Source organism: Coffea eugenioides, chromosome 7 (assembly GCF_003713205.1).
Source record: "Coffea eugenioides isolate CCC68of chromosome 7, Ceug_1.0, whole genome shotgun sequence".
NCBI classification, from domain to species: Eukaryota; Viridiplantae; Streptophyta; class Magnoliopsida; order Gentianales; family Rubiaceae; genus Coffea; species Coffea eugenioides.
Genome location: NC_040041.1, coordinates 30,057,504 through 30,068,617, shown reverse-complemented (window position 1 = coordinate 30,068,617; position 11,114 = coordinate 30,057,504).

Here is an 11,114-nt window from a genome sequence, read left to right as displayed (position 1 = left end):
GTTGATTCCCTACTCTGGCCTTCTATATTGCCGGCAAAAATGTCCTTTTTTGCATGGAGGCTGGTACGTAATTTCCTTCCTTTAGATGTGACTTTGCGTGGTCGGGGTTTGATTTTGCCCTCTCGGTGTGGGTGTTGCTACCTGGAGGAGGAGGCTCTGTTGCATGTCTTTTTGACTGGGCCGGTTGCTTCGGAAGTATGGCGGAGGGTGTCTGGCCGGTTTGGGTTTCAGTTGCGTAATTGTTCGCGTATGGCGTCGGTTTTTCTCTCTTGGCACATTACTGCACCTACATCAGCGAAGGATCACATCCGGGCGGTCTTGCCAATTATAGTATGCTGGTTCATTTGGTTGGCCAGGAATCAGGAGTGCTTTCAGGGCATGCGATGGGGGGTAGACAAAATACTTCGCGAGGTGGACTGTTTTTTGGATCAGCTTGGGAGGGCAGGGAAGTTTTGTCGTGCGCATTTTAAAGGGGATGCGGATTGTGACTTGCTAAAATTCATTAAGGCCTCTCCAAGGAGGAGGGTCCCGTGTGCGATTGCCTGGGCGAAACCTCCACTCGGGGTCTTTAAGCTTAACTCAGACGCCAGCGTGAATCGTGGTAGGGCCTCGGGTGGTGGTCTGCTGCGTGATAGTCAGGGAAGGTTGATATTTGCTTTTTACAAGGAATTTGGTGAGCAAGATGTATTGGAGGCAGAAAGTTTGGCCTTGCTGTTTGGTTTGCAGGTGTGTGCTCAACGGGGGATCTGTCCATCGTTGATTGAGGTGGATTCCAAAACTTTGGTCCAGCTGGTTGCATCGGGGGTAATTGCGAAGTGGCCTTTATGTAATGTTTTGCGAAAAATTAGAGACCTACTGGATGGGTTTTCGGCATCTATTTCACATGTTTTCAGGGTGGCTAATTCATCTGCGGATAGGCTAGCAGCTGTTGGGGCGGGTGGCACCCGGGTGTATGATCAGGTTCATCAACTTCCGCCGTTAGTTCGGGCTTCGATTAATCTTGACTCACGCGGAGTGCCGGGTCTGCGTTGGGTAATAGAAGAGGATTAGTGCTTCTTTGTTTTTCTGGTTCCAACTTTAAAAGTTAGGGGATGTATTTCCTCTCGAGGATTGGTAGTTCTTGTTTGAAATAATATTTGGGTGGCTTCCCCTCCCCGTATACGGGGTTTGCCAAAAAAAAAAAAAAAAAAAAAAAAGCATCAAGCTTTCATTCAATATGGTAAAATAAGCAAAGGTACACGTCAAATATGGTGATAAAAGGATACAGATGGCTCTCAAGAGCCCTTTCCTCGTTTGCATTTCTTGATCGGACGTCATTGACTCTCCGTCAATGTTCAAAAGTAACCAACCGTAGACTCCACTTTACTCCCACTCCTTCCACCTAACATACCCCTACCGGGCCCGAAATCCAAACACTTGCACTTTGGTATTACTCGAGTATACCGGAATCGAGAGTCTCGCATACTACAAGATTCCATATAACTTTACCCAAGATTCATTAATTGGCACGACCAAGCCCTCGCCGGCTCGATTCAATCAACTACCAATGGGGTTGAGCTCAATGATAACATTTGTAGTCGTTGGATACTCGTCCAATCAATTCACTTTCATTTCATTTCATGTAACATTTCATGTAACATTCCAATAACATGACAACAATGATATAAGGCATATAAGTGAGAGTGATAAAGTACACTTTCACTTTCAATCAAGTCACATTCAATTCACTTCAAGCAATTTACATTCAAAGCCATATAGTAACATACAAGTGAGTAGTACTCACCAAGCTAGCAAATGTGGTTTCATGCACTTCCGTCAAAAGAACGTTGTGCACCACCGTCACGTCCTAAAACATGCAAACAATTACAATGAGACTCGATAACGAGTCATAAACCAAGGCCAAACATGACCCCAATAGGGTTCCATAAGCATATACAAACATTAAAGGAAACCAGAAAATTCGGAAATGCAATTAGCTTTGGCCCTGAAAAAAACAGTTTTTGTCCTCATTTTGCGGTAATGGCACCGATTTCACTACGATTATCGGATGAGGGTACAAGACCCACCATTTCGAAGCTAAAATACAGGGATACAATATCACAGAAGGTCACTCAACCCAGTTTTGAGTCCAAACAGGTCAAAAATGCCATTCGGCCTACAAAATGTCATTCCCTACAACTTTTATGTTTTAAGCCAAGGCCAATTCGGCATCTATCTAGGACCTAAAAATTCGGGCAGAATGCTCCCTCAAGAACCCTAATTTTCTGAAATTTCTTCCAAACCAGAAATTGGTTGCAATTAATCACTTTTTCCACCTCCTAGAGTCATTATATACCATTTCTAATCATCATAGATAGCCACACAATCATGCTTATATTAAAACAGAAAATCCCCAAAAATAATAAAACTTCATCATTTCAACCACAAATCAAGAAATAATCCATAAACTTGCATCTCATACTACCACTAAACATGATTTAAGTATCAATTAAAGGAGGAGGGTGGTTCTTCACAACTTACCTTAGAAACAAGAGAGAGAGAGCTATTGGTCACCTTAACTTTCCAAAAAACTTCACACAACAACTCACCAACACTTCCTTAAGTGGTTTTATGGAGCAAAATCAAGGTTGGATGGTTGGTTTTGGTGATTTGGAACAAGATTGAAGTGTTTTCTTCCTTGTGCTTGGAGTAAGAGAGAGAGAAAGAGAGCAAGAGAGGGCCGGCTGTGACGACCCCACCTCCCCCTAAGGCGTACCAGAGGGTTCGGCGGACCGCCTGCCCAGCTCTCGCCAGGACTCACTCACTCGAATCACGTGCACACAACCATGAACTCTAAATAACGTTCCCAATTCAAGCTTATAATTTACATTGATAGAAATCAAGGTACAAAGTCTCGATATACTCAAACTAGTTCAAAACGTATACAGTCCAAGTACAAAAGGTTCCATTCGAGGAATAGCGCGAGTACAAGACCAAAATTCAAAACAAAGTCTAAAGTAACTAGACTACGCTAGCCTTTATACTTCTCACGCTTCGCTCGTACCCCTGTAAGGAAAACAAAACTAATAGGGTGAGCCGAATCTCAGTGAAGTTCCAAATATCAAATTGGCCAACAAAGCAAGGAATAACATAGTAATAGTGAAATAGCGAGCAAACAAGTCAAATCAGGGAAATAGTACTTCAACTAGCCAAGTAATATCAAGTTTGCAGTCATATATAAGGATACGGTAATCATATCTCGGCTCCATTCCAGCTTGATCAATGGGTAGTTGACACTCCGTCAACTTTCAAGTAATAACAAGTCCAAAATAAAACTTCACTACACGCCAATCCCCATTCACCGATCAACCCCCTATTCCGGGCCCGCACGCCACACGAAACACGGGTGGTAATACTCGAGTATACCGGATCGCCGAGGAGATAACACTCCACTCGACTTAACTAGTGACCCAGGGTTCGTTATCTAATCGACCAGGCCCTTGCCGGCTCGACTCAATTAACTAGCCACAGGGTTTCTGGAATTCCAGGCAAGACATATCTCAAGTACATGTAAAGCAAGTCAAGTATAATTACTAGCAAGAACAAGTCATATTAGGGCAAGTGCGGTACACCCTTGCCCTATCATTCATTTTCATGTAATCACACAAGTCAAGTAAGGAACACATGTATCAAGTACAATCGGATATTTGGAAGCACTCACCAAAAGATAGTGCCTCAAGTATTCACGTTCAATTACACTCCAGGCTTGGAGTCCAGATCTGCGATAACAATTCAGTTTGAGAACTTTGAAACACGAGTAGGATTCGAAACTTAAACGTCCCGTTCATTAAGAATCGACCAATTGAAATTCATTTGAAAGACACTCGTGAAACACTTGCTCGCTTTTCAAATAGTAAGGTTTTGTAGCATAGATGCTTGGAAATAACACTTGAGTTGAAAGTGCAAGGAAATACAAGTTTACATTGGCCATTATGTCTTTTCCTCAAGGGTACAAGTTCGGCCAAGTCTTAACGTATAACCCTCGAAAAACAAAGTGGCAAAGGTCCTCGCTAGTTCAAGTGATAATCACTTAACCTTTACTCAAGTCGCTAATATAGTTTTCTAGTCCTCGAGTAAAAATTCGGGCAGCATGCCCTTTGTGTTTACCTAATTTTCCAGCCATTTAGGCTTCATTATTTTTCCTCAACCAAAACCCAACATCACACATATCAGAAATTCAAGTCAAAAGCCGTTCCATAGGCTCACAATATCATAAAAACAAGAATCACAATCATAACAAGTGCAGAAATTCAATTCAGCAAAAGACAGATTCGACGTATGGATGCGGAAATAACATATCCAAAGCTACGCTTATCGGATTGAGGCGTAACCTATTCCGTTTCGAAGCTTAGACACAGGGCTACAATGTTCATGAAGGTCACTTAGTCGAGTTCCTAATGTAACTTAGTCAAATCCTCAAATTACAGAACCAAAATCCAATTTGTCGGCTACTTAACCGTATTACACTGTAATGGACATATCTCAGGCTACAAAAGTCCAATTCAGGTGTTCTTAGAGGCATTTGAAAGCTAAGTCAGAATACTACAACGTTCATATTTTGGCAAGAAGCTAAATCAGTACGGATCCTAGTAAAAAACGTGATAAACTGGACAAACTGATCACACGGACTGCTGGGGAAAAACTTAACACAGTAAGGGTATTTTGGACTTTTCATGACCTACGTTGATCCGATTGAGCTGAAATTTTGTAGGCACCTATAAAATACCATTCTATACAACTTTTATTCTTTTACCTAAGGCCAATTCGGCCTCTAACATACAGATACAAAACCGGACAGAAAGGAAGAACAATTTTCCAGAATTCTGGAATTTCCAATTTTTCATGCAACCTTCCTCAATTTCTCACTCCAATCACTACCAAAACCTCTTGTATAAAATTAATTTCAACATATATACATCATACATCAAATTGGGCAGAAATTCCTCAAGCCCTAGTTCATCATATAAAAAGGGGAAAACTTCCAAAACATGATAACATGATTCCACCACAAAATCAAGTTACTAAGCTTAATTTAACAAGATTGAAAGTAAAATTTAGAGAGATCATCTTCCTTACCTTGATTAGAGTTCACCAAGTGTAGCCCAAGCTTTCTCTTTCCAAAATCTCACCACAAATCACTAACTAAACACTCAAAGGTAAGTTTAATCGGTTTATTTCGTTTGATTCCTCACTTAGTAGTTGGATTCAAGAAGAAATGGAGTGTTTTCCCTTGGTGTTTTTCTTTCTTGCTCCTCTCGGCCAGCAGCAGCAAATGAAGAGGAAAATGCTGAATTTTTTGGTAATAAATAAAGAGTCCTTGTCTTTGGTCAAGAAGCTCTAAGGTGGCGACACTTGTCGCCACCACTACCTTCCATTTTTCTCTTTCTTTTCCTTGCATTTCTAGCCTTAGAATTCGGTCAACCCAGCTGCCAAGTGAGAAGATATTTTACTCAAAAGTCAATAAGCTTGTTTGGTAAGAAAAATGGTGGTCAAGTGGTGCGTTCAATCGGTAGTGCGCGGGACCCGCCGGTTCGCGCCGTTTTTTTTAAAAACTCACGTACTAGGGTTTTTACTTCCCATTCACTAACCTTATATCACTGCTACTAGTCACATATTATTTCTCACTTAAAAGTCACTTTTACTCTCCAAATTTAATCCTTACTCTGTACCGAAAATTCATCCGGCGAAAAATCGCGAAAACCCTAATTTTGCTCTAAACTTGAAACCGAAGCGTGAAACCCTACTTTCTAGGTTCATTGGCACTTATTGTGGGGTGATTGAGTAGTAGGGCCATTATAAAGTGGTATTTGTCAGAGAAAAGGGAATTTTAAGAAAAATATAAGGAATTTGCACGGCTTCTGGCCGGATTCCCCACAAAACACTATTCACCAGAAATTTTTTCCTTTTCTTCTGCCTCGGGGCGTTACAGCTTTCCGGTGATCCGTCATTGAGAAAGGCCTAAGGGAAATTCATTGGACATATAATCCAACTTGCTGAACTAGGACCCCATGTGATTGCCGGAGGGTTTACTCATATCCAAATAACGGAATAATACGGGGGTCAATGACTGGAGATGGCTATCCGAAGAAATTAGGGTGATTCGAGGGGATAATCGAGAACTGAGGGCGATTGCGGATGCCTAGACTACTAGAATTCCTGAAGTGAAGATTGAAATACTTAAGGAGCGAGGAAGACAAAGGCTCCTTGTGAGAAGCTTTAAAAAGCTAAGACCCGACTTGTTGGGGTAGTGCCCGGAATTAAAAACGGGATGAATAAGTCCATGGCTGGGTGTGTTACCTTGGTTGAACAAGTGGAGAATGACAAGATATTCGATAAGGGACATGAGATCTAAAACTCCTAGTGCTGGAAATGAAAATGATCCTACGGAGGTAGTGAAGATTTTTGGCTCCGCCAATCACTAAATTAGTGATTTAAACTATTTTAATAGTTTTGCCAAAGATAGAGGGGGTGGTGCTCGCTTAAAGGCCATTGCATTTTGTATCTTGTTTCACTATATTTCCTACCTTTTGAGGCAATTAAATATTATTCATGGCATGCTAGATGTTACTGCTTCATGATTTCAAATCCATGATTGGGTTGTACCCATTTGTGATTATTTTGGTGTCTTCTCTTTTATTCTTGTATTCGTTGGGCGTGATAAAGGTATCACTTTTCAAACTCTGTTTATGTGCACTCACTTTATGTCATGCCTTTAAACATGTTAAATTTATGGGTGACCAAAAGAGTGAAAAGGATCGAGGGCGAGGGGTTAAGCAACCCCAAGTTCAAGGGGACAATTATAGAACGACTGCTAGACTGAATCAAAACCCTAGAAATGAATGAAAATAATCGCGTAGTTATTGCTATTAACCAGACGATTGATGCCCTAGCACGATTGGTGGAGCGCTAAAGCCCTAAACCAATCAACCAACCTAAGCACCAAGAAAGGTGTGAGGAATTGAGAAATTCTTGAAGTTCGTCCATCCAAGCACATGGAAAATCTAACCCCGAAATAGTGAGATTGATTTGAGAGGATACAATAAGGCACTAGTGAGAACAAGAGGTTATGATTTCTTCTTGAATGATCTTGTAGATAAGTATTGAAGAGTAAACTGAGACATGGAATCTTTATATTAAGGATTAAGGCCTCCTTCCTTGTTGAGTTTGTAATTATTGATAGTAATCTCATGGAGACTTAAGAGCTCGCCCGTGTTAAGCAGAGAATGATTAAGGCTAGCATTTGACTTGAACCAACCGGTAAGATGACAAATTTGGAAGAAATACGTAAGGAAGTGGACCTCCTTCAAAAGGAGGTAGAGTTTCAAAAGAAGTTGGCTGACTACTGGAAAGGGCGGTGGAAACAAGAATATGCTGAGAAAATTGAGTTGCTATACAAGAACGTAGAATTGGAAATGAAATACAAAGAAACTTCTCAAGCTGGTCAGGCCATGACTTCTCGTACGACTTGTGGATACTGTGGTAAGCCCAACCACACGGAGAATGAATGTTGGAAGAAATCGGGAAAGTGCTTGTATTGTGGTAGCACCGAACATCAGATTTCAAGTTGCCCCAGTGCCCCTAACAAAAGGAAGAAATACTCAACAGCCAATTAGTTTCGCCAAAAGCAATCGAATGTCTGATGAGAGTAATTAATACTAATAGCTGTAAAAAGGACCCAAGTAGTAAAGGTTTCACAAGTCGAGATGGTTTGACTTCACTCGAGGGATAGAGGTTGTAACTTTACCTTAGACTAGACTGGCACTTTTGGAGATTTAATCTTTTGTATAAGGGAAAGTATTTTATTATTTTGTATCTTGGTAACTTGGCACGTTTTGTTCCCTTTTGAAATGGTTTGATAAACCTATCCCAACTTGATGTACCTATTATGATCCTTATGACATATGAAACTTTACTCCACTTTTGATTGGTTTTATGACTTACATGCATATTCAAATCTTGCCCACACTTTTAGATTTATAATAAGACGTGAATGGTGTTAGACATAGTCGGGATTGTGCTTGAGAATATAGACCACCCTGAGGTCTTGGAGGTGACCAGGGATAGTGACCAAATCGAGAGCTTGGTATTGAAGCTGGGATCCAATGTTTGATTGCCAATTGGATATATTAATACTGTGGGACTTGGGTTAGTGAAAGGAAATCTTTGGTAGATTTGATGAGCATAATGATTGAGGGATCGGATATCACATTTGGAATAGAAGCTTGAGGCTATAAATATATATAGATTATCGAGACTTGAACGATGTGACCATTAAGAACAAATACTCCATTGTCTCACGTAGCCGGGGATTTAGACCAATGGCAAGGAGTCATGATATTATTCAAGTTGAATTTAAAGTAGAGCTATTACCAGTTGAGGATCCTAGAAACTGATGTGTTTAAAATCACTTCCAATTCAAGATAGGGACACTTTGAACTTTCAATTACGCCGTTGGATTGACCAATGCTCTAGCAGCAATTATGACCTGAATGCATCGGGGTTTTAAATCGTAATTGGAATCATCTGTGGTGGCATTTATTGATGATATATCGGTATACTCTAAGGTTTGAGGAGATCATGAAAGATATTTGATGATGTTTTACAAACCTCAAGAATGCACCAACTTTCGTTAAGTTCGATAAATGTGAGTTCGATTGGAGGGAAATAGCCTTTCTTGGTTATATAATATCTAAGGAAGGAATTGTTATTGACTCAGCAACAGTGGAAGTTGTTTAAGAGAAAACGACTAGAAAATCCTACCGAAATTTGGAATTCTTGGAGGTAGTCGAACATTTCCTTTGGTTTGATCAAGGAATTTTCTAAGAGTGCAAGACTTGGCAGGTTATTTGGGATTTTAAATGTGAGGAAGAATTTTAAAAGTAAAAGGTGTTTAACCGATGCACTTGTGTTAGTCCTACTGGGCGGAGGAGGTAGTTTTGTGATTTACCCAAATGTTTTAAAGGATAGATTAGAATGTATACTAACAATACAGGATGAAACGATTGTGTATGTCTCTAGAAAGTTAATATATCACGAGAGAAAATAACCAACTCATGATTTGGAATTAGTGGCGGTAATAGTAGCATTAAGAGTGAAGGCGTTACCTATGTGAGGTAGACATAAGGCCGATTATGCTGCCCTATGATCAGGGAATTAAAATATTTAATGAGGAAAAATCAAGGTTTGATTGCTAGTTGAATGAATAGAAATTGTGCAGCATGGGTTGGAAAACGTAAGTTAGTGATCGGTCTGGTAGACTAACCATTACGAGAATGATATTGTCCTAGGTGTGAATTTCGAGAACGAAATTCCTTTTAAGGAGGGGAGGATGTGAGGACCCGAAAATTTTCTTATTTATCGAATATCACAAGTTTACTTAAATATTTATTTACTCATTTTCTCCGAATTATTTATTTCGACCATTTACAGATCCATTTATATGGAACAACACCTCTTTTATATTTTAAAGCGTTTTGTTGAAAAATTCAATTTAGTAAAATTCGTTTAGTTTGGAATAACGAGTACACGTTTTTCGTGGCTATACTTGAATCGGGAGTGTATTAATATTGGAGAATTAAGAATGATCAATAGTAGATAAAGAAAAGTTAATTGAGGAATTAAAGGTGAATGAGTTCTAAGTAAGTGTATACCGCTTGCGCGTCGATAATTTTCCGAAAGACGCGCTGATACAAATTTATTGGAGATTTGAGGAAGTAATACAAGACTCATGTGAAGACTCATAAAATTCATCTATTTTAAACTCCTAATTCAAACTCATTTAATTATTTATTTGGCCAATTGCCCTGAATATTATTTTTTAACCATTTTAGACCTAATTATATGGATTTATAGCTTAGTTATATTTTCAAAGTGACTTGTTTCAAAATTTAATTTTTGGAAGCTCGTTAAGTGAAAATAATGAATACGCGATTGGAGTCAATAATCGGTTCGAGAATACAATAAGCTTGAAAAATTAGAGGCTTGCACAATGGTCTTAAAATAGGTGTTTTTATGCCCAAGTATTCAAGTGATAGTTAGTGGTACTATCGTTATAAGAATTTCTTAGAGATTTCGCATTATCGCGCTTAAATTGGAAATACGCGTTTTCACACGCGCGATTTAATTGAGGGACTTTAGACCCTTATTTTGGGACAATTAAGATTGAATAATATTAATATGAATAGAAGTGCATTAGAGGTTTAGTGCACTAGTGAAATAAACTCGAGAGGAATCGAGCATAAAACGCGCTCGTATACGCACTAATAGATAGTTGACTTTTGTATACTTGAAACCCCAATTGCTAAGCTTCTCACGGAAGCCTTATCATCAGCAAACACTCTCCATTTCTCACCTCAACACAACCGAACAGCAAGGGAAAGAAGAACCAGCCTTGCTCCATCACTTTCTACTCCAAATTCTTGCACCAAATCTCAACCAAAATTGAACTACACCTAGTTGAACACATGGGGATTGTATCTAGCTAAAAAGGGGGAGCTTTTCACGGTTCATTTTGAAGCAAGGAGGGGCCGAAAATTCTGTCTTGTTCACCAATCCAAGTAAGTAATGATCAACCACTTAATTCTTAGCTTATGGAAGATAGATTACACTCATGAGCTCTTGGATTCTCATGGGCAGCTTTAAATTGATAGAAAATTTTGAATGTGAGCTCTATGAACTCCCACTCTTGAGTTGATGGCTGATATGATGTTTGATGATGGATTTAATGTTGATGCTCAAATTGGTAGATTAATGGTGCATAGCTAGTATAAACTTGAAAGAGTGCATGGATGAAAATTTTCCAATTCTGCCCCTGTTATGATCGTGCCTCTTTTTGCGGAATTTTGAGGCTTTAATGGCTTGTATATGATGTTTATATGTTGTATAGATGGTGCATAAAGTTTCATCGAAAAATATTGAGGTTTGGTTGGTCAAATGGATTAATCTCACGAAGCTAGCAAACCTGGAAAAAGTTTCTCGTAATGCTCTGACAGCCTTCTTGTTTTGGCCATAACTCTGTGCTCCGACGTCGAAATCAAGTGCCGTCAGTGGCATTTAAAACTAGACATTCCCATCTT